The following is a 24,596-nucleotide window of genomic DNA, read 5'->3' as shown; positions in this document are numbered from 1 at the left end:
CTGGAGTGGGTTGCCATTTCCTTCTCCAGGGGATCTTCCCAACCCAGGGATCCAACCCATTCCTGTGTCTCCTGCATTACAGGCAGATTCTTTACCTCTGAGCCACTGGCAAAGCTGCTCATCTATAAATGGTCATAAAAAAATGCATCACACAGACTTGTCCTGAGGAACACCTAACAATACAAGGAGCTCTGTAAATGTTAATTCCTCCCTTTTCTTTTCTCTTGAATCAGCCTCTTAACCACCCTTGGGACACAGATAAATCAGTTCAGTTCAGTTCAGTCACTCTGTCGTGCCCAACTCTTTGCAACCCCATGGACTGCAACATGCCAGGCCTCTGTGTCCATTGCCAACTCCCGGAGTTTACCCAAACTCATGTCCATTGAGTTGGTGATGGCATCCAACCATCTCATCCTCTGTCGTCCCCTTCTCCTCCTGCCTTCAATCTTTCCCAGCATCAGGGTCTTTTCCAATGAGTCAGCTCTTCGCATCAGGTGGCCAAATATTGGAGTTTCAGCTTAGCATCAGTCCTTCCAATGAATACTCAGGACTGATCTCCTTTAGGATGGACTGGTTGGATCTTCTTGCAGTCCAAGGGACTCTCAAGAGTCTTCTCCAACACCACAGTTCAAAAGCATCAATTCTTTGGTGCTCAGCTTTCTTTATAGTCCAACTCTCACATCCATACATGACCAGTGGAAAAACCATAGCCTTGACTAGACGGACCTTTGTTGGCAAAGTAATCTCTCTGCTTTTCTAATATGCTGTCTAGGTTGGGGATCACTTTTCTTCCAAGGAGTAAACATCTTTTAATTTCATGGCTGCAATCACCATCTGCAGTGATTTTGGAGCCCCCCAAAATAAAGTCTGACGCTGTTTCCACTGTTTCCCCATCTATTTCCCATGAAGTGATGGGACCAGATGCCGTGGTCTTTGTTTTCTGAATGTTGAGTTTTAAGCAAACTTCTTCACTCTCCTCTTTCACTTTCATCAAGAGGCTCTTTAGTTCTTCTTCATTTTCTGCCATAAGGGTGGTGTCATCTGCATATCTGAGGTTATTGATATTTCTCCCAGCAATCTTGATTCCAGCTTGTGTTTCTTCCAGTCCAACGTTTCTCATGATGTACTCTGCATATAAGTTAAATAAGCAGGGTGACAATATACAGCCTTGACGTACTCCTTTTCCTATTTGGAACCTGTCTGTTGTTCCATGTCCAGATCTAACCGTTGCTTCCTGACCTGCATACAGATTTCTCAAGAGGCAGGTCTGGTATTCCCATCTCTTTCAGAATTTTCCACAGTTTATTGTGATCCATACAGTCAAAGGCTTTGGCATAGTCAATAGAGCAGAAATAGATGTTTTTCTGGAACTCTCTTGCTTTTTTGATGACCCAGCGAATGTTGGCAATTTGATCTCTGGTTCCTCTGCCTTTTCTAAAATCAGCTTGAACACCTGGAAGTTCACGGTTCATGTACTGTTGAAGCCTGGCTTGGAGAATTTTGAGCATTACTTTACTAGCGTATGAGATGAGTGTAATTGTGTGGTACTTTGAGCATTATTTGGGATTGCCTTTCTTAGGGATTGGAATAAAAGCTGACTTTTTTCAGTCCCGTGGGCACTGCTGAGTTTTCCAAATTTGCTGGCATATTGAGTGCACCACTTTCACAGCATCATCTTTTAGGATTTGAACACACAGCACAGACAAATATATGAACCCAATTCTCAGATAATTTCTGAAAAAATTTATTCCAATAATAATATTGACAGTTTACTCTGCATTCCTCAGTGCTTGATTCACAGTAGCCCCTTAAGGAATGTCATTGATGAGGTAACACTTGCCCACACCTTTTCTTACCTGGTCATTCTAACGTCCCTAAGGTGAAGAAGAGTTTCTACTCCTATCTCTGTTCTACATATTTGGAAATGGATGCACTGAGGAATTGAATAAGTTGCTTTTCTAGGTTACATGGCCGATAAAGAGAAGAGTCTGGCATGAGCCAGTAAATCCTATTATGTATGGCAGAATTGACAGTTGCACTTCTGTACAGACAAGTAAATCGCAAATGAGTCTCACAAAGTATACCTGATTTCCGTCTGTGCATGTTACCCTGCTTACTCCACCATTCTGAAACGACTTTGTGTTCATTCATCTTTTAATGAGCACCTATCAGGTGTGAAGTGTACGGAGGATACCAAGGTGGGTAAGGAGCTTGAAGTCTTGTCAGAAAAAAAACAACTGAATAAAAATTGTGAACACAGTGTAATAGCTGCTCTCTTTAAAAATATTGCGTAATATCACTAATGCAGACCAGTCCCATCCTGATTGCTCTTAAATTTATAAAACGTTTGCCTGTGGTGATTAGGTTCAGAAGCCCTATAGCTCACTGTCCGGAACACGGACCCTTCTTCCATAGCTCATGACACGAAAAGCCATTCAGTGATCCCCATCTGAACATCTGCTCTGAACCAGCTGTACCCAGAAAAGGGAAGAGAACCTTTCTGATTTAGAGGCATTTCTAATTTAGTACCCATATCCCTCTTGTTCTTAAACAAAACACCCCTTTCACTGCCATGGCTGCCCTCACTCCCGGGACTGGATTCCTATCATCTGTAGGTGTCTCACAGGGCTCACATCTCCCAGGTACACCCTAAACGCACCCCCATGCTTCTGGCTTAAGTTTGACCATATCAGCTGGGTCAATAGTCTTCCAAATGGCTGAAGACCCTTTAATGAAAGGAAGTGAGGCAGACAACCTAATTTAGCAGGGAGACAGACAACCTAATTTGGGAGGGCAAGGGCTCCCAGGACTGCTTAAAGCGAGGATGTTATTTTGCTTTAGCTACTTGGAAGCCTGACATCCTGCATCTAAAATTCTTATTTTCCATGACAGACTTCTTTAGATTTCTTCAAACTGCCTTTGAACAGTTTGGATAAGCTGGTTGTTCAAACTGTCAAATGAATGACATTTTCTTATTAGGAAAAGCCAGGCCTCTGGCCAGTGTAGGCTGTACACAGCCCTACATATCAGCTCTTGCTTTCATGTTTGTGCTTAGCTTTCCGCTGTCACATCCCATTCCAGAGCCTTTCCCCTTGTTCTCATTACACCAAAGTGGTACCATGCGATGTGCATTTATCACACGAATGAATGAAACGAGGACAATTCCTCGTGAGCAGCACTGGTATGAAGCGCCAAGCAAAAGGTTCATACGCTTATTTTCATGAATTCTGTGAAGGATGCCATCGAGTATCTTCAATACTCAGACGCTCCGCAGACAGCAGGAGTTCGATGGTCCGCTCATTCCTCTACGGATAGGAAGAGACCAGGAGGGCGGGATATGCTTTCTCGTCTCTCCTGGGCGCCAAGCACGGCTCAGGAAAGCGCAGCTCCTCAAAGACTTTGAGGACCGAAAACTTCGCCGCCCCTGAAGGAGGAGGTCCGGAGAGGATCGGTTGACCTCCGAGGGTACAGTTGCAGACGTCTCGCTTGCCAAAGCGGGCAAGGGTTTCTATGTCAGCCGGGAGTGCTGAAGGAGGGATGGTAAAAAGGCAGTGTCCGTGTACCCCGGCCTGCGAGTGGCCAGAAGGTCTGCTCGAGGCGCCACGCCGTCGCTCCGGGACCAAGGCCCCCTCCTCTGCCCTCGGATGGGCCCTTCGCGCTGTCCATCACCGCTCGCCGCCGCGCTGCGCTCCGCACCCAGACTCTCGGGCTGGTACCCTATCCGCGGAGGCGGGGCTTGGAGGGACGGGGGTGGAGCGAAGCCCTCCCAGGGCCCGCCTCTTGGTTGCGAAGCCGGCTGATTGGATGCTTCGGAAGGCCCGCCCCCTAGGTAGTCCAGGGGAGGGACCAGCGGCCGGAGGCCGGTCCCAGGCCAACGCGGTACCGCGTGCGGGGTACACTGGCTGGCGAGGGGTGGTGATGGGGTGCTCCCCGCGCCCGAGCGCCTTCTAGGGCGGGGAGGCCCGCAGGGATTTGGGAGCTCTAGAGAGCTGCGCGCCTGTGGTTTCTCGTTGTCGGAAAGGTGTCTTTCTGAGCTCTCTGGAATTCGGAGAGCATTAGGGAAACTTCAAGCCCCCCACGCCTTGCTCCCTAAGACTTTCGGTTGGAAAAGCAGCTGCTGAGTTGTTTCATTTCCTCCCCCACCCCCACAATCGGACTCTGTAAAAATAGCAGTGCGCCGGGGCCATCGAGCCAAGCTCCGCCGCCCCGCTGTCCCGGGCCGGGTGTGGACCTAAAAATACCCGGCGGCCTGGAGCCTGTGCGCCGGGTGCGGGAGGGTCCGGCCGGGCCGCAGAGGGCGTCTGGAGACCGAAGAAACGGCGGACGCCTGGCCCCTCGCCTCGGCCGGGGCTGTCCCTTTAAATCCTGGAGGAGGCAAAGAGAAAAAAAGGAAAGAAAGAGAAAAGACGAGGAGCCCCAAGCTGAGGGTGGCTCTGCCCGGCCCCCCACTCCGCCCCCCGCGCCGCGTCCTGACTGCTGCCCGCCGCCCCTGCGGGTCCTGGGCGCCCCGCCCGCCGCCACAGTTACTGTCAAAATAGAAATTAATTGGAGCCGAGGAGGAGGTTGGGACGCAGCAAGTGCATGTGTGGCAGGGCGGGGAGGGGGCGCAGGGGAGGGGGCGGGAGCCGGCGAGGGGCGACCGCAGACATCCGGGCCCTTTAGCCCAGTGCGCACCCCGAGCCGGTGGCGCGGGCAGCGCGGGCGCGGGGCGCGGGGTGCGGGGCTGACAGCCGCGGAGGCGCGGGAGGCGGGGCGCCAGGAGGGCGGAGGCGCGGCGCGGGGAGGGAGGAGCTGCCGCGCGCCCGCCACAGCCGCTCGGCTCCACACCGCGGGCGCAGCCCGGCCACGAGACTCTGACAGCCGCGCGGCCCGCGCTGCTTCGGCGCGCAGGGACAGACGGACCGCAGCGGCGGCGAAGGAGGACTCGAGGACCGCGGCCCCGCGCCAAGTGCGGGAGGCGCGCGGGTCGGGCGGCGCACAGAGGTGAGTGGCTTCGCATGCCGAGCTGGGGCATCGCCTGCGAGGGTCGCGATCTTCCCCGCACCTCGCTTGTGCCGAGGCGGGTCGGGGGGTCGCGGAGCTCCCAGAGGGGTGGCTGTACATCGCTGGCGCCGGGGAGTGATCTCCCGAGCTGTTGCTAGGAGGCCGGCGGTCTGCGCGCCCTGGGGCGCCGGCGGGGGCAGAGGCGTCCCCGGCGCGGCGGGCAGGAGGCGGGGGGCTGCGGTGGCTATTCAGGGGCTCCGTGCGGCAGCCATGCAACGGGAGGAGGCGGGAGGAGGTGGGGGAGGGAGGAAGGGAGAGCCAGCGGAGAGCGAGCCAGCGAGCGGGCGCCGCGCCTCCTGGCTGGCATCGCGGCCCGGAGCGAAGTGGCGCGCGGGGATGGAAGGGAACTTCTGCGGGCGCATGCTGTCCCGGGCTCGGCGGCGCCTTCGGACCCGGGCGGGCCGGGCTTGTCGACAGCCACAGGTGGTTTCTGCCAAAAGTTTTACCGCACTTCTGCCGGGAAGGCGCGGGGACGTTTTGGAGAGCGGCGGTTTCCTGAGACTCTGGCGCTCTCACTGAGCTCTTGAAGATTAGGAAGGAACTGGGAAACCTGGGACCCCGCATCTCGCGATGCGCCTCCAGGATTTCCTAGAGATGCCTGCTCGAGGTGGTGTCTTTGCAGAACCCTGAAACCCATGCTGCTGTCCAGTTGGGAAGTCGCGCGAAATGGGCGCACGCAACGGTTCCTTTGCGTCTGGGAAAAGTTAAGCGAGGGCCGGTCCGGTATCTGTTGCCCGCAGAGGTCAACCCAAAGTCTCTTGCTAGAGATGCGCAAAGGAACCCGGCACACCTTCGCTCCTGGTCTGGCTCATCTCCTGCTCCTTTGAGAGCTAACAGTCTTCCGGCCGCTGAGTTGCTTTGTTATTAGGGCTGCTTCTCTGATTTCGTTAGGAAGAGGGCCAGGAGGAACCCAAGAAAAGCGGAGCGGCAACAACTCTCGTTTCCTTTGAATCCAGCCGCGGTGGCTGGTACCCAAGCCGAGGTGTGGAGGGTCCAGGACCGAAAGGAAGCAGGAATTGGTGGCGTGTACTGCCTGCCCAAGGAGCTTCGCTGGACTGGGGTTTCTGGGGCCTCTGGGACAGAAAGGAATGACGGTGGGAAGGGAAGACCCTCAGAAGAGGAAGCTGTGCCTTGGTCGGCTCTGGGAGAGAGGCTCCTCAAGAAGTCCAGTGGTTTGGCCCTGTTCCTCATTGGCCAGGTTGATGAATCCAGGGCAGCGAGGTTAGCACCACCCGGGTAGGTCCGTTCCTGGCCTGAAAGAAATCATTATCCCCAAAGAGTCTGATACCCTGGTGTTGCAAGTCGGTACAGAACTGCATGAGAGTTGGAAACACTCAGTCCTTCATTCTGGCTGGTCCCGTTCCCACTCCCTGTTCCCCCCAGCCCCACCAAGTACCTGAGCAGAAAGCACACCCTTTGCTGTAAAGGAAGTCACAGAATTTTGGAGCTGAAAGAGGCCCTAGAAATATTAAGAGCGCTCATTTTTGCAGATGAGCAGACTCAGGCTCAGGGAAGGAGAGTGACCTGCCACAGTGGTTAGAGGCCCGGAGGAGGCTAGAAATGACATCAACCTCCCAGAGCAGGGTGGAGAGAGTTCCTTCAGCAAGGCCTTGTAGAGCCTGAGATCAGAAATGCCACCCCCACACCCCAGGCCCATCATGGGCTCATTATCTGGTACTTTCTACATCCATGTTTGCCAGCTAATTTCCTGCCCCCTGTCCTTGGCTTAAAAAAAATCAGAACTGTCACTGCAGATTTCCAGTCTGACACTATCCCAACTTTCCCTGCTCCCTCCTCACCCCAGATTACTTAAACTCCTTTTGTAACATAATGTGGCTTGATTAGCCAAGATGAGTTTGCAGCTTGTCTCACTGCGAAGCACCCACTTTCTGTAGGATGCCAGAACTCTGTTTTCCTGGTAATTAGGTTTTACAGATATTTTTGAAAAGGAGCCCAATTCTGGATCAATTACACTTGGACACAAATGCTGTGCTGTTGTGGATACTAAATGAGAAAGATGAGCAATTATCTGGGGGTGTTGGAATAAATGTTGTTATGAGTATTTGACACAGCTATTAGACATCAATGAGTGGGTTTTCAGTAAATGTTTTTTACCCTGTATTTTATTGAGAAAACAAAGTGTCTTAATTAAAAAGAACTGTGAGTTGGCCACTTAAATTTTAGCCACTTGTTTCTTACCAGTGTGTATAGGTGGGAAGGATTTGAGTGGTAAACAGTTAAGAGGACTTTTTTCTCCCCAGACCTAAATATTCTAGGGCCATGCTTATTCTTCAGACTAAAATGTCATGTACAGCCCAGCAGAACCATATTAAATCAAAATAATTCTGGATGTGGTGTGTGTCAATCTGTATTAGTCAGAAATGACTTGTAAGAGAGAATATTTTGTAAGTTTTATGCTTTCAAGGGCATGAAATATCAAGAATTCAAGGCTAATGCAATGTCACTGAGCATAATTCTTCTCTCATAGACAGAAACGAATCAGTGTCCCCAGAGTTGTGCTTGGGGCTCCTGTAGAGGAAGCCAGGATGTGGTATCTTCATGATCACACAGTGTTTTAACAGTGCCTTTTCACTTTTACTGCATGCTAACCTCATAGGCGCCTCATCGTTCAGAGTTCAGCTTTTATTCATCTTACAGTGGGGACACTGAGGCAGAGAGGGGAGAATGTTATTCCTGTAACTCCATTCACTGCATTAACATACACTGAGGTGCAGCTTGGGGTTTCTGAGCTGACCTGGGTGAAACTAAAAAGTGAAAAGTGAAAGTGTTAGTCACTCAGCCAGGTCCAACTCTTTGTGACCCCATGGACTATAGCCCGCCAGGCTCCTCTGTCCCTGGGGTTCTCCAGGCAGGAATACTGGGGTGGCTATCCTTTCCCTTCTCCAGGGGATCTTCCCAACCCAGGGATTGAACCCGGATCTCCCACACTGTGGACAGACTCTTTACCAACTGAGCCACCAGGGAATCCCCTGGTGGTGAAAGACCGGGGTGAAAGAGGCTCCCTGATTATATAGGGAGCCGCTCACCTCTCCCCAGCCTGCACTTCCAAAGGGGTGTAGAGGTTTGGCAGGGTTACAGTGCTAATTCATAGGTGGCCACTTGCTCCCAAGGGGCCCTGAAGGGCTTGGTTCCCCACCCCCACTGTGGGTGAGCTGATTCCCTCCCTCTTCCAGCAGGCTGTGGGAACTTGGGCGAGGAGGGACCAGCTGGCCGAGGCTGGGGCGGGGGTGTGGGATCTGTGCTGTGGACGGCTGAAGGAGTCCAGGCTATTTATAACCCTCCTCCCCTCCTGGGAGGAAAAGACTCAAGGGTCTGGAACCAGGCTCGGCACTGACTTCTCCCCTGGATGGCTGTGCCCACTAGGAGAAAACCTGCCGCCCACTGCCTGGCGGGTGTTGGAGTGACCCCTGACCTGTGTGGAGGGGCCCTGCAGGGCTTCTGGCAGCTTCAGCTGTTCTGGGGGACCTGGGATATAAGCATTTCCTAGAGCTATGGTGTGGCCGCTTTTTCTCAGGCATTGACCCCCTGTTTGCACAAAATGAGGCACATTCCAGAAACCTCGCAGGGCGGAGCTTAAGAACCCGCTCAGGTCGGGGGGTAACTGGCTTCTGCAAATAAGGGCAACAATGAGTTTTATGCCGAGAAGATTCTGAAAGCAACAAATTAGACACGGCCCTCTCTGACCATGCACTGTGGCATTTCTGTGCAGTGCTGACTGAGGAGGTCTGAGTGTTTTCCCTCCTCCCTGACCCCTTCTGCAGACTGGTCCCCAGCTGTCCTCATCCCCTCCCACTCTTCAAGCCAACACCAAACACCTGTGTCTTCAAAGACATGGTACCTGCCACCCCACCAATTACAACTTCATTCCTGAGACTGGGCGTATCTTCTCCCTGGGTCAGTGGAGGGAGGAACGGGCTGGGGGGTGAGCAGAGCAAGCAGGCAGGACACTGAACTCGTCTCTCTGTTCAACCCCTTGGAGTGAATGAATCCACCCTTCAGAACCAAGTCAGGTGCTCACAGCAGGTTTTACCAGGAGGCCCACCTGGAGAGGTGGGTGCTGGGCAGCTCCAGCCAACGGTGGTGCCCTGCGAGCTTGGGGCAGCGTTTGGGAGCTGGGCTTGTGTTGTTCATCTTCGCACCCTCAGCGCCCACCCCAAGGGCTGGGAACGGAAGTGTTTGCTGAACGCACGTGGAGGGCTGGGCATGGTGGACAGGCTTGCTTCTTTGCTGCCATCCGCTGTGCTCCTTGGTGCTGTGAAGGGGGTGTCAGGAGGACCAGGTGTGGGTGAGAAGAGAGGGGGCTCCATAGACATTTTGGGAGCCTCGAGTCAAGCTGACTGGTCCTCTGGGATGATGGGAACCCAGTCATCAATTCAACTGATGGCCATGCAGTCCTTCTCCACGGGCTCTCACGGCTCAACTCAGCCTCACAGACCCTCATGGAGCCGCAGAGGGAGTCTCCTATAGTGGGGCAGGGGGCCCCTCATGTGCTCCCCTCCTGTGGGTTCTCTGGGGTCCGGCCCCTGCCTTCCTCTCTGACCATCCCCCCACCCGCCCTGTACTCCAGCCACCCAGCTCCTTTTGGCTGTTTCAGCACATGGAACTCGTGCGTTTCTCTTTGGCTGTTCTCCTTGTCTGCGAGGCCCTTCCTGCAGATCTGCCGATAGCTGGCTTTACCTGTCGTTAGATCTCAACTGAAAGAGCCCAGTAATGGATTCTTCATAGTGCCCCAATCTGCTGGGGCATAATCTTGGTTCTCCTTTGGTCTACTGTCTGCCTCCATCACTAGAATATAAGCTCCATGAAGACAAGGAGCTTGTCTGTTTTGCTCTTCATGTATTCTCAACGGCAGAACAGTGCCTGGCAGTGGCTGAGAAAATAGTTGGTGAATAGGTGGTGAAATAGTTGGTGAATCGTGAGATGCGCGTTAGTGCTAGAAGGTATACGAAGATGAATCAGCCAGGGCCCCTGCGCTGGGAATCCCTTTAGCTTAGAGGCAAATATAAACCTTGTTCACGCTGATGTGTGGCAGGAAGGGAAGGTGGCATTCAAGAGGTACAGCCCAGGAGGCCTATGGTCAAGCTGCCTTAACCCTGATTTGATGAGGATGGTTGGCTTAGGCAGGGGAGTCTTCTTTCTACTGGTGTGAACTCGGGCAACTGACCCACCTCCAGCACTGAAGTTCCTCTCAGTTGCTGACTGCCACCCCTCTCTCTCTTCTATTTATTTACTTCTTTGGTGAGCAAGAGTTCCAAGTATAATGCCATCCTTGGAGAGTCAGGAATGGTGTGTTTTTCCACCAGCTCCATTCGTCTGCAGCCTTCTCAGAACAGCTGTGGACAGCTGGCTGCCAGCATGGATGTGGGGAGAGCTTCTCTTCAGGGCCAAGGGGATATGCACAGCCCTGCAGGAATGGGGAATTTCATTTGAGTTTCACACCCTGCTGATCTCCAAACCCCACTGAAATGGTGCCTGTAAAAACAGATACATGAGGAAATTAAAAAACTATTAGCCTTCAGTTTGCTGCTTATTTTCTGATTATAAAAGCAATAGGGTCATGATAGAAAATTTGGGAAATATGGAAAGGTATAAAATTAAAACAGAAAACTGCTACAGCACCCTGATTTTGGAATATTTCCTTCCAGTCTTTTTTCTGTATTCACCAGCACACATGGAGACCTACTCACATATAGATATAATTAGGACTGAGTGTTGTTTTCTACAGCTTTGAAAATCCACATAGTTTTTTAAAAATAAACAGAAAGATTTCTTTTTCTTGGAAGTTTGGGAGTGATTCACACTCCCACTGAATCACTGATACTTAGAAGAAAATGGGTTTTCCAGGTCTTATTGGCCGAGAATGTTTCAGTAGGCTTTACCATCCACAGTTTGAATCAGGAAATCAGCGCCCTCCTGCCCCACCCCTAACACTGGATATGGTTAGCAAGGTGTGGTGGTGGTCTAGTCTCTCAGTCGTGTCTGGCTCTTTGCGACCACATGGACTGCAGCCCACCAGGCTCCTCTGCCCATGGGATTCCCCAGGCAAGAACACTGGAGTGAGTCTCCGTTTACTTCTTCAGGGCATCTTCCCAACCCAGGCCAAACCCAGGGACTGAATCTGTGTCTCTTGCATTGCAGGCAGATTCTTTACCACTAAGCCAGGCAAGCCTGGCTAGAAAGGTATTTCTCACTAGGTACCTCCCTCGGTCACCTTGTTAAGGGCCACTTGTATACAGTGTTGCAAGCTATCCCTTACTGAGGGTTCTGTTACATTTACCAATGCCACAGTGTTCTTTCAAAACATATTTTTGTGGTTGTGCTGCATTCCTTCAAGTAATGTATCATACTTTATTTACCATTACAAACCATACCCAATGCCCATTAGCTAATCATTCCTTGACCTACAAACCACAGCAGCAGCACCTTTAGAAATATGAACCAGGATGGTTGGAATAGCATGCTTAGGGCATCACTGTTTGGGGGAAACTTTCAGAAGCCCAGGGACTTTGTTGCTGTCACTGCTGTGCTCAGGGTCCAAAGAACGCCAGGTGGGCAAAGGATGCTCAAGATACATTTTGCTGAATGAGTTAAATGCAGGATACTTCCTGAGAGAGACCCTGGTTAAGTCTGTCGACGTCAAGGCTTCTTCTGAGAGTGAGTTTTACTGGGGCGGAAGTTCAGGACCCTGAGGAAGAGCATCACCTTCTGGAAAGTAGAGTAAGAAAGGGCGGCTTTCTGACTTAATAGTTTTGATGGATTTTTGGAAGAGAAGAAGTTTAGGCGGAGTCTTGATATAGGAGCTGAGAGACACTTAATTCTGTGAAACAGGAACTGGTGGGCACCCAGGCAGGAGGAAACTCAAGGTCAAGAGAGCCCCAAGGTCAAGAGTGTGGAACAGGTTGTTTGCCTAGGATGTGGGGTGTTGCCCATCCAGAGAGTGACTGGAAGCAGAGATTCTTCCAACTAGCACTTCATCGGGAGCCCAGAACCTACTCCCAGGGGAGGAAGGGTCCCTGAGGACCATGGGGCTTCCAACCTTGCCTTCAGGCAGGTATTGTCCCCATCCTGTGCGTGAGGAAGCCAAGACTCAGGGGTGGTGAGGAGCTGATCAGACCTGAATCCTATGGCTCGGCCACTTTCCCCTGGTCTCCTTCGGCATGTTGCTTAACCTCTCTAAGTCTTAGTTTCCTCATCTAGAAAACAGAGATAACCCGCTCCATAGGGCTGCTGAGAAAACGGGATGCGACGACGCACTCATAGCACTTGGCACCGTTCCCTCCCACGTGGAAGCCACAGTTACTGACTTGGGAGGAGACCAAGGATTTGTGTTGAAGAGGATTCAAGACTTTATTTTCTTCTCCTCCACCTCCTCCCCAAGCTACCACTACACTTTAAGGCATAAAAATCCTCCAAGACAGATGACTGTTGGGAAGCCAGTGCTCAGGTGGAATTAATGTCACTTTAGGGTGACAGGATCTCTCTCTTCTACCTCCTACAGAAGGGGAGAAAAACTCCTTGCAATCATTGTGAGGATTCAGAGTCTTGGTGTCAGTGTGGGTAAATGAATTTTTGCAAGGTCTTTTGTTTAACCCAATATATCCAAAATATTACCATTTCAACATCTGACACTAGTCACATTTCAAGGGGTCTATAGTCCCCTGGAGACAGGGTGGGGAGTCTGGGGAACAGGTTAGAGGGCCAGTCTGGGGGAGCTGGGGCTACCTGAGGGGGCTCTGCATGGCCAGAGGAGGCCATGTGTCACAAGCTGTCCTCTGGGAGGAAACGTGTGAAAAGCAAGCAAATTCAGGAAGAAGTAAAGGGCTATGAGACTTTTTATCCCGGCCCTTGGAGGGCGAACTGTGTAATCCTGGGACCTGTTCCACCATGGACCTCAATTTTCTCATCCTCAAAAGTGCAGTTGTATTATCTCAGAGCCATTCTGGCTCTGGTTTCCTTCATTCCTGCAGAAAAGGCATGGGAAGCAAATTTAGTCACTTTTGTAAGTTTGAAGTGGGTGGAGGTGGGGATTGGAGGGAAAGTTTGGGCAACAGAGAATATACTGCTGGGCCCCATGTTTAAAAGCATCTCGTTAGAAAGTTCTGTCTGGACAGTTGAGAGAGACCCACACATCTCTCTAAGTCTCTGCCAGAGTGGACAATATCTAGTCACTGCCGTCAAGTTGCATTTATTTAAAAAGTATGTTTTGCGGGTGGAGGGGAACCTCTGTTAACTGGGTTATTTTTACAAAGTGACATGTCGTCATTGTCTTTAAATCCTGAAGCTGGACGTTGTTCCTGTTCGTCCCAGGTGGCTGTGAATGGCAGCCATAAAAGAGGGGAAGGGCCCTGCAGGAAATATTAGCACAAAAAAGGAAATATTTCAGCTCTGTCATAAGTGGGCACGTGGCCTGTCCAGAGAGGATGTGGGAAGAGAGAGGAAAAAAGCAGCAGGTGTGTTTGGAGGGAAGGGTGTGTCCGCAAATGTATTTTAAGCTCTTGGAGTCCGAGGCACTGGTTTCATCACATTCTGGTGAGGAGGGATTTGAGGTTTTTATCTGCCTGCCACAGGCTTCAGCGAGGGGAAGGAAACTCTCTCTCCTTTTTAAGGAGTGTCTCGTCTTTTTAAATTAGATTGTCAGTGAGTAACTAGCTGGGTCTACCTGGGGACTCCCTGTTCCCACACGGGAGCAGGCCTATGTGCCCTAAGAGCTGGTCTGAGCAAACCCATTCTCCAAGGAAGAAGCTGAGGGGGTCAGAGGGCCTGCCCCTTTCTGAGGTCCCCCAGGAAAGTGGAGAGCAGCACAGACCAGTGCCAGCGGCCACCACGTGTCCTTTTGGCCACACAAGGGTGCCGCCTCGGTTTTTGTTTTCTCCACAGTTAACAGATGACTCAGCCGGGCTGCCTTGAACCCTTTTTTAAATGGGGATTTCTCTTTTATGTTTTCCTAAAGTAGATTTTTTATTACTTTTCTACCTATTGTTTGCTTTGAATTTCTAATTTAATTTTTTCTAGTAGGTCAATACTTACATGGTTTAAAATTCAAAAGGTACAAAAGGGTATTCAAAGTGAACCGTCTTTCTCTCACCCCATCTCTTGGTCTCCTTATCCCTAGGTAACCACTTCTACTGATCTCTTCGGTTTAGAAATGTTGACTGCACGTACTGGAAAATATGTGTATGTGTGTGTACCTGCATGTGTGTGTGTATTTAAAGGTCTTTTATCTAAATGGAAGCATACCATATACATTCTTATTTCACTTTACATTTACTGAATAGCAAATTTTGACTGTTTAAGAACTTTTTTGTGCTTTTTCACTTGTTTATTTTGACTGCATAAATTACATTAAATGGCTATACCTTGATTTATTTAACCAGGCCCTTATAGATGGATATTTTTGTTGTTTCCAGTCTTTTGCTTATTTAATAATCTTGGGTTTTACCCAATGATTTCTTTTTTTAATGAAAGCAAACCTTGAGTTTTCTGAATAAAGGCAAATTGATAGCACTCTAGGCTTGCTGATTAATTGTTCACAAGGTGCTTCAAAGAACAAAATCGCTTAATTGTTTAAAGATGAAGAGCAGAATAAACTTTTTTTTTACATCAAGCTTCCTGGAAAACAAATTCTATGGTCGACATTATTTAACTAATGTTTCTTGAGTTCCTACTATGTGCTGTGTCGTGGGCACTGGGCCAGGCAGTGGGTAGGGGGACACAAAAGGAGAAGGCTTACAGGCTAGCACTCCTGTTCTGGGCCTGGGGTTGGAGTGAGGGTGACTTTGATGGAGAGAAAGAACAGTTACAGCTGCACTCTGGGGGCAGCCTTGATGGAGGGGAAGTAGGAGCCATAGAGGGAACGTTGGGCCGTTTGACTGGATGTGGGGGCATGGTTTCAACGAGGGGCTCTGGGCTGACTGCCTGCCTGTGAGCAGCAAGGGTTCCTGCCCAAGCCTGTGGACTGTACCCAGGCTCCTCTGTCCATGGAATCTCCAGGCTAGAATACTGGAGTGGGTAGCTATTCCCTTCTCCAGGGGATCTTCCCAACCCAGGGATCGAACCCAGGTCTCCCACATTGCAGGCAGATTCTTTACCATCTGAGCCACCAGGGAAGCCCGAGGTTGTGGCACCATATCCTTGGTCCCGCTCACCTGCCTCTCTAGGTCACCATCCATCTGCAAGGTCCTCCATAAGGCAGGGTCTGGGACCCTGGGTCAGCCAGGTAGACTGTGTCCTCGCTGTGCTGCTTCTGACCTTGAGGAGCTTTGAAACTCCTTTTTATCCCAGGAAAACAGAGAGGTCTGCAGTCTGGAGAGCAAGGCTATCCCTGAGGCCAAGCCCTTCTCAGCAAATGGGCAGAGATGGCAGAGCAGCCTGCAGACAGAAAGGATTGGGGTTAATGGGGGGAACTCAGCGCCACTGTGTTGAAGGAGGCACCCTCAACCCACTTGAACTGGAGCCTCTGTGGGCTGTCCCTGTGTGTTTGCAGCTTTGTGCTCCCCTTCTGGATTGAAGGTATCTCCTTTCAGGAACACTGGCCCCAGTCCTTTCAGCCTATTCTCTTGGGAGCTCAGAATACTTACTGGAAGTGGCCTGAAGGTAAAGCTTTATCAGCAGGCTTGAAGGCAACTAACTAAAGTTGCTGAAGAGTTCCAGACTGGCCCTAGAAACTGCCCATCACAAAGAATTTCTAATTGTATAGATGTGCGAGTGGGGTGAGGGAGAGAAACTGGGATCCCACAGAGAAAACAAGGTGCCTTGGAGCCCCCACTGTGTCTTCAGGGCTTCCTTGTTGGCGTAGACAGTGAAGAATTCATCTGCAATGTGGCAGAACTGGGTTCGATTCCTGGGTTGGGAAGATCTCCTGGAGGAGGGTGTCGCATCCCACTCTAGTATTCTTGCCTGGAGAATCCCCGTGGACAGAGGAGCCTGTTGGGCCACAGTCCATGAGGTCTCAAAGAGTCGGACACAGCTGAGTGACTAAGTGCAGCACAAGCTCTGCAGAGCGTCAGAAGAAGCCCAGGACACGGTCTCCCTCAAGGATCTGAAAACCTGGCTGGGAAAATGATGATGTGTGTAAGATGTACACAGGCTCAATGCTGAAGAGCTGAGTGATGCAGTCTGTCTTGTGAGAACTGTAAGACTTTACGGAAAAGAGAAGTTGTCAGCCTGGAGTCGATAGAATGTGAGATGTGAGATGAGCCTCAGAAAGGGAGCGTGGTCGGAGGACGGACACTAACGTCAGTTTAGGGACTGCTCCACGGGAGACAGTGCCCGTTTGGTATCCCCATTCAGTCCCACAGCAACGGACATTTGGCATTATTATTCCCATTTAACAGAGCTCAGAGTTCAGAGCCCATCTTCTGCCCACTGCACCTAAATTGACACTGAGACTCCCAGAGATTATTCAGGGAGAAACAGCCAGTGCGCAGGAATGGTGGTGGGACCCATGTGCTCTATGTCATGTTCTGCCAAGAAGTTGCCTCTTCGCAGAAAAGCCCATGTAGGAAGCAAGAGGAAATACAGTTGGTTAAGGGGGTGAGGCTTGGAGGAGTAATTGCAGTAAATCTTAATTTCCTGGCTGTTTACCCCTCTATCCAGTTCACTCTGGTTTTTTTGTTTTTACTGGTTTAACTCAACTCTGGTATGCTTCAGGGGATGCAGTAATATCAGTTTTCCCATTAAGCCTTAAGAATTTAGGAAGAGATAATCCATTTGATGGGATTCCCTGGTGGCTCGGTGGTAAAGAATCTGCCTACCAATGCAGGAGATGTGAGTTCGATCCATGGGTTGGGAAGATCCCCTGGAGAAGGAAATGACAACCCATTCCAGTATCCTTACCTGGGGAATCCCAGACAGAGGAGCCTGGCAGGGTATATACAGTCCATAAGGTCACAAAAGAGTCAGACATGACTTAGCGACTAAATAACAGCAACAACAATCCACTTGATATCATGTATTGAAACCATGTATTTCAGTCCAGAACCAAACTGGGATGATTTTTATCCATTGACCAGTATCTCTTTCTTATGACATTTTGGGAAATTGTGTTTGGAGCCAGTTATGGCAGGTGGCTCTAGTGGTAAAGAACCCGCCTGCCAGTGCAGGAGATGCAAGAGAGGCGGGTTCCATCCCTGGGTTGGGAAGATCCCCTGGAGGAGGGCATGGCAACCCACTGCTGTATTTTTGCCTGGAGAATCCCATGGATGGAGGAGCCTGGCAGGCTACAGTCCATAGGGTCGCAAAGAGTTGGACACCACCAAAGCAGCTTAGCATGCACGCACGTGCATGGCCCTGTTGTAAAAATGCAACTACCAGCATGAAGGAATATGAAGCCACTGGGCCCAGGTTTTAAGACATCCCAGATGCGAGCATTTGTCTGTGTTTATCATCTGGTAGATTCACGGTCCTGTGTTTCAGCTTCTGTGAGAGTCACAGGACTTGCTAAGGACTTTGTGACTCACTGTGAAGGATGAGAACTCCTCTTTCATTGCACCCTCTGTTTGGCTTGTGGGCCTAGTAGTATGTGGGGTTGGAGTGGTGACCAGACAGGAGCAGAGGAAAGGATGTGAGGGCTGGTAAATCCTGGGTAATGGTTAGGCTGTGTGATGTGCTGGAAAGCTTCAAGGGCCCCATTCCAAGGCCCAAGTTTTTGTAAAATCCTCCCGTAGACTTCTATCCATCTTTGTAATCTCAGGTACTGGTGTAATCTCTGTCCTGGTACAGTTTATTTATACATATAAATATAAATACCTGGTATATTTATTTATACATAAATAGAGACCACTCGAACACAAAAGCCCACCTGTTGTTTTTCTGACTGTCGTTAGCACTGGGAACGAATGAAGTCTTAGTAGGTTTGAATCTCACCTGAAGACGTTATGGCCATCTTCTTAGGCTTCTTGCCCTGACTCTTACAGAACGTGGAAAGCACCCCGAGGGGAGGAAAACATTTCCTGTTTCTGGCTTAGCTCTGATGTGGGGTGTGCTTGTGCCTATTTTGCAGATCATTTTGTAAGTCAGATTTCAGCTCTTTTCTGAGAACTTGGAATCTGTGCTCACGAGCCGGGTGGTACGGACGAGAAAGCAGAGGGCGAGATCCCAGTCCCTCTCCTTGCCAGCCATGGGGACACCGATGAGCGTGTGATTGCCTTTGTCTACCTGGAGCCCTGGTGTGTTTTCCTAAGATGCTTTCCCAAGGGCCTGGGGCTGGCGAGAAAGGTTATAAAAGTGAATTATTTGATAAACTGCTATTTCCGCTTACATTATGGAAAACTAAATCATGCTATGTTTTATTTCCATTGCTTTGCCAGAAACTCCTCATGACAGATTCTGATGCACCAGACCGGGCCACCTCGCTGAGCATCACTTATTTGCAGAAGTCATTAGCAGCCATTGTGTAACCAGAGGCTTTGCTGTTCCTTCCTCACAATTTTCAAGACGCTGCGTCTGTATAGCCCTGACTCAGCACCATTCTATTTGGGGAATTTTTTACCTCTTCTCAGATTCTGGAGTGCACTTCCCGAGTTTTCTGTTCTTTACTCGGGTGCGGCTATTACCTAGGTGTTAAGTCCAGGTCTGAGATAGTCACACCACAAAAGGACACATATTCTGTACCAGAACTCTGCCTTGGGATACCAGAGCGACCTGGTACCTCTTCCTGCCCAGCTTGTGGACAAGCTAACATTTTCACCATTGTAAATTGTGACATCCCTGGGGAAAGTAGCACTTGCCGCAGTGGTAAAGCTTTTCAAAACAGCATACACACGCACCTCTCTCTCCTCACATCCTTTCTCCCCACTTCTCCCCTCACCTTTCTCTTTCCCTTCTTAAATGGAAAGCACCCAGCACACTGGCTCTCACAGAGCCCAGAACTCAAGAAACAGTATCGATTACTACTAATATCATAATTATCATAATCAAAAGGAAACCATAGCCCCCAGTCCCTTTGTGGTCATGCTCGAGAGTCAGAAAGCTCTCGTAGCCTGGTGACCCATTCCATTTTTGTTGTTGTTTTAATTTTTTTTTTTTATATTCCATCCTTCATATACACACACAGAACATTAAGAGTCTGTTCATTCTTGGGATGTATGTGAAATTCCAATTCCTGTCAGGAGAATTTATGTGTGGTTTTAGAGGGGATAATCGACCAGTTAGTATGTGCGCACTGATTTTATATACATACGCGTTGCCGTTTACAGCACACATTATAACATCTTCAGTCTCTGCCAAGAATGTGTATTTCTTAGCCCCGTGCATTTGCATATTATGGGTTCATAATTTCAAATAGCTGTAAAGATCTCTACAGAAAAATGTAGTCACTGTACTCTGATGTTCTAAATCTCGATGTAGTAGTGGAGCTGGGCTAGTTTTTGCCCCTGCTCATGTACCAGCCCTATAATTTTCTCTCCCTCTCTCTCCTCACACACACACACACACCTCTGGCTTTACTTCTCAGCAAGGAATTAATAGATGGAAGCTGAGTTATGCCGCCTATTTCCTAGACTTCATTACCTTTCCAAAATATATCGTACACTTGGCACAATGTACTGTGGTCTTATTATAGATGATTAAAAAGAAAAGATTTGTCAAAATAAATGAAGCCACCGCAACTAATCTTCCCCTGGTTTGGATCCCTCGCTGCTCACCCCTCACCCCACCCCGCACCTTCAGTCATCTGCCGCGTGTCTGGCTTAGCTGCGCTCCTGACACGGCAGAGAGCTCTTCACAAATTGCCCTTTCAAGCTAATATCACTGGAAAATCCAGCCACCCACACCCAACCTCTAATCAGTCATTAGAGAATCTGCCAGTGGCAGCCTTGATTTGACCAAACAAAATAGAGCAGAAGGAAGAAAAGAAATCTACATGTTTTTAAGATCTTACAAGTAGAAGGCACCTGAATTTTAAAAACAGTCAAGTGGAGATTTTCTTTTTGCAGTTCAGGAAAAAAAAAGACCCCAAGTTGAAATCTGTTGTTGTTCAGGCACTAAGTCATGTCTGACTCTTTTGTGATCCCATAGACTGTAGCCTGCCAGGCTCCTTTCTGTCCATGGGATTTCCTAGGCAGGAATACTGGAGTGGGTTGTCATTTCCTTCTCCAGGGGATCTTCCCAACCCAGGGATTGAACCTGAGTCTCCTGTATTGTAGGCTGATTCTTTTCCACTGAGCCACCAGGGAAGTCCTAAGTTAAAGTCTATTATGCCCATTTCAGCGTGGGGGTGGGGGGGTTAAATAGCTGAGCCTTAGGGGTCTTCCAGTGCCATGGCTGCAGCAGAGATGCTGTGGAAGTTCACCGTCATGGGACTGACCTGGGCCATGGAACTGGCCAGGGCTGGGAAAGAAGTCCAGTGGCTTTATTCATCGTCTGGTCTGTTTTGCCCTTTTGATGTTCAGTCAGAAAGTAAGTGCACCCCTGAAGACTGGGCACTGTATGCTCTTTAGAATATTTAGAAGGGTTCCGGCTTCCTTATCCCTGGGTTGGGAAGATCTGGAGAAGGAAATGGCAACCCACTCCAGTATTCTTGCCTGGAGAATCCCACGGACGGAGGAGCCTGGTAGGCTACAGTCCATGAGGTCGCAAAGAGTCGGACACGACTGGGCGACTTCACTTCCACTTCCACTTCCGGCTTCCTTGAAGCAGAAAGAAAGTGTTTAGTCACTTAATTGGGTCCAACTCTTACATACATATATATGTATGTATATACATATATGCATGTGTGTATGTATACATATGCATATGTACATGTATTTGTGCATATGTGATGTCGGGGTTGTTAGTGGGGCAGAGATTGTGGAAGGAGGAGGAAAAGGGAAGGAATCTTTTATCCTCTGCAGCCCGTACACTTCTGTCCTCTCCCCTCATTTTCTCTGCAGAAGGAGCCATGTGGGCAGGAAGTGTGGAGGGCAGAGCAGGCTCACGGGGGCGCACTCTGGGCAGCGCCCCTCCTGATTCCTCTTGGTCCCACCCTGGCAGGCGGGGCTTCTCCGTGCTTGGACAGCTGTCCCTCCCTGGTCACTAACAGTTCACAAGTGCCGAGGTATCATCACATAAAAGCATAATCATCAGCACATTTGGCTAACACCCTTTCCTGTTCTCACTCACAGACTGCTGCAGCATATTTCAGAGGTCATCCAGGCCAGTGCCCCTATATACACACAACCAGACACTGTCCCTCGGGCTGAAGGATGTGGTCCAGGGACACTCGCTGGGCAGCAGTAGACCTGGGGCCAGATCCTGGGCTCGCAACTGTCCAGAACCAGGGCATTGCCTTTTCATTGCACTGCCTTGTCAGAATGGCCTAACATGGACAGGGCAAGTGGGCAGGAGGGCAGGTGGCAGTGGGGTCATCCCAGGTTCACTTATCTCCTTATAGGCGTCTCATGTCCTGCCTCCCAAGTCCTGCTCCAGGGTTGTCTTTTTCTGCTTTAAAGCATCTCAGTTAGGGTGCCCTGCTGTCCTTTCTCATCACCTCTCATTATCTAGGAATCCTGAAAGGAGCAGAGGTCAAGCGAAGAACCTGCTCCCTCGGACCTTTATTCCAGAAGCAACAATCCTTTGATTATATCCGACAAGTCCAAACAAAGAGATTAGGCCAAACAGAAATAGCCATAGCTTGTACTTGGACTTCTGTGTAGAAACCTCTGTTGTGTATCCTGGTTGCATTTTGTTGGAGCGTATATGTGTTTTAAAAGAAAGTTCTCAGAAAATGATGTTTGGGGGGCAAAAAAAAAAGCATTTCATCTTGAAGAATTCAGAGCTGTGCAAAAAAAAAAAAAAAAAAAGGCGAGTGAAGAAACCAATTGTATGAAGATGCAAGTAGCTATTAGATACCCAATGTGTAGTGGAAAGGGGAGATCTTATGCTTTGAAAGGCGAACAGTCCTTCCCTGTGATTCAAGGGAATTCGCCCTGCTAGGGTGCTTACTTAGAGGCTTTCCCTTTCAGCCTTTGCCAGCTGGTGTGGAGCCGAAAGCCAGCTAATGGGGCAGAAAGCCAAGCTTTCCCTTGTGCTGAAGCCAGAGGGGGAGAAGTAGGTAGACAGCAAACTCGAAGAGAGGAGCAAAATTGTGACAGCTAAATAGTGGCATTTCTAGCTGGACAGTGGAATGCTTGAGCCTGTAGGAACTAGATGAGCCAAGAGGACAGGGGTGTCCGAGAGCAGGGATTCTCTAACGGGGGTCCCCAGATCTCCTGGAAGCTGGTGAGAAATGCAGATTTTCAGTCCCCATCCCACTAAGACCAACTGAATGAGAATTTCTATGCGTGAGCCCAGTGTTCTGGAGTTTAACCAGCTTTCCTGGAGGTTTTAATGCACTCTCCAGTATGAGAACCATAGCTGTAGGAAGAGTGAGGGGTATGTTAAGCCATGATCAATGGATAACAGCTGAGGGTCAGAGTACTGGTTCTGCATTGTTTTGTCAATGTCATAATTGGTTAAGTCATGTCCAGTTAATTTAATGAAGAGTTTTATTATCCTGTAGAATATAGAGTAGACTGAATTGCATATCAAAAATCCAATAAATTGGACATTATACTTTGCCTTATAACACGTTAAGCTTAAAATATTTCCATGCATTTCTAATAAAATTTTATTACATGTGCTTCAAAAACAACCCCCAAATCCAATGAACTTCACCCAGAAAGAGCATAAAAGAGAACCTGAGAAACAGGTTGACTAGCTTTAACCCCTGGCCCTGCCACTTAGCAGTCATGGGAAGCTGAACCTGTTACTTAAGATTTCTGAGCCTCTTTTTTCTTGTGGAGTCAAATCAGGGTGGAGAATTACTTACTTCACGGAGTTCTTGAGAGTAGAGGAGGCTGAGAGACACCACGCAGGCAGAGTCTAGCCCAGGGCCTCGCCACGCGGAGGCCTTCCTTCCCTGGGCAGGTGCAGTTTGCCTTTACGTGGTGGTCGTCACCCAGATGACCATGGGCTAGCTTCTCAGGCTCTGAGCACTAACAATGGAAGAGAGTTGGATGGTCTAGTCCACTCGGTTCATTTTATTGATGAGGAAATGGAAGCTGGGAGATTTTAAGTCACATAACAAGTTATTTGCAGAAGGAAGTCTGGAACCCCTGTCTGCTGTGGCCCAGCTTACTGACTTTCTTGACCAGGCCATTTGCCCTCGCACGCTGACCTTGTATCCCATGAAGGTGAGTGTGAGGGCAGGAGAAGGGGTCCTTTTGTCAACTGTAAGGGCCTCTGAGCAAAGGAGAAGGAGCCAAAGGCTGCCAGCTCTCACTTAGGTTGCCCCTCTTACTTGCTGCTCCTGATTCTGTTTTCTGGGCTTGGAGAGCAAAGTATGAATGCAGAGCCATGGCCTGCCAGGGGCTCTGGACCTTGGAGATGGTGGACTGTAGGTCTAGGTCTGTCCCTGGAGAAGTGGAGGCTCAGAACAGGCGGGTCTGGGGGTGGGCTTGGAACTTGCTGTAACTGTGAGGTTGTTGGAAGGTTTTAAGCAGGTAAGTGATATGCGGTGATTATAATTTATTTTGATTTTGATTTTTGAGCTTCACAATGTTGTGTTGGTTTCTGCCATACAACAACACGAATCAGCCATAACTATACCTCTTGTGATTATAATTTTTAAGCAATCACCAACAGTTATTAAACATTGTCACTCTTGGACTGTGATGGGGTGTGATAGTGGGAGGGGCTTTTACTTTTCATTTCATTTATTGCTCTTTGTTACTCTTTGACTTTTTTTGACCATGTCTTACTTTTTTGATGTGTGTATGCATTAAAAAACTGGTGCATTGGGATGACCCAGAGGGATGGTACAGGGAGAGAGGTGCGTGGGTGCTTCAGGATGGGGAACACATGTATACCCGTGGTGGATTCATGTCAATGTATGGCAACACCAATACAATATTGTAAAGTAATTAGCCTCCAATTAAAATAAATAAATTTATATTAAAAGAAGCTCTCTTCTAGATCAATGGAAAATAAATTTTATGGAGAATATCTAGTGCTTTGGAAAAGATAAAAGAGATAAATTGCTTAGCAAAAAAATGATGCTGTTTTTTGACAAGAACAAATGTATCTATGTATAGAAAAAGTCTAGAATAATGAATGCTAAAATATTATTAAGATTAACATTTTGGGGGGACTTTCCTGGTGGTCTAGTGGTTAAGACTCTATCTTCCAAGGCAGGGGTACTGGTTTGATCTCTGGTTGAGGAGCTAAGTAAGATCCCACATGCCTTGTGGCCAAAAAAAAAAAAAAAACAAACCCACACCAAAACCAAAACACAAAACAGAAGCAATATTGTAACAAATTCAATAAAGACTTTAAAAAATAGTCTGTATAAAATAAATCTTTAAAAAGATTACCATTTTTTGCTTTAGCTTGTGTTTTCTGATTTTTCTAGTATGAACATATATTACTTTTGTGATTAAAAAATGGTTGATTTAATGAAAACACCAAAAGGCGACAGTGTCTTTGATCAACCTGGTGGATTTTCCTTTAATAAGAGTTCCCAGGACAGCCCCACCCTTCCTGTGATCATCCATAGTTTCATCTGAAATCACTGATGG

General features: G+C 49.0%; 1 protein-coding gene across 1 annotated transcript in view; it reads left to right on the top strand.

The window, feature by feature from the left end:
• The first annotated feature begins 4,768 nt into the window (after nt 1–4,768).
• The window catches only part of ZBTB7C (zinc finger and BTB domain containing 7C), a 382,804-nt gene continuing 362,976 nt past the window's right edge, over nt 4,769–24,596 (top strand). Inside the window, exon 1 of the mRNA XM_069568498.1 lies at nt 4,769–4,983. The gene's annotated coding sequence lies outside the window, so the exon portion shown is untranslated. The remainder of the gene's footprint in view (nt 4,984–24,596) is intronic.

Source organism: Ovis canadensis, chromosome 23 (assembly GCF_042477335.2).
Source record: "Ovis canadensis isolate MfBH-ARS-UI-01 breed Bighorn chromosome 23, ARS-UI_OviCan_v2, whole genome shotgun sequence".
In the NCBI taxonomy this organism is placed as follows: domain Eukaryota; kingdom Metazoa; phylum Chordata; class Mammalia; order Artiodactyla; family Bovidae; genus Ovis; species Ovis canadensis.
This window is presented reverse-complemented; position numbering and strand designations above follow the sequence as displayed.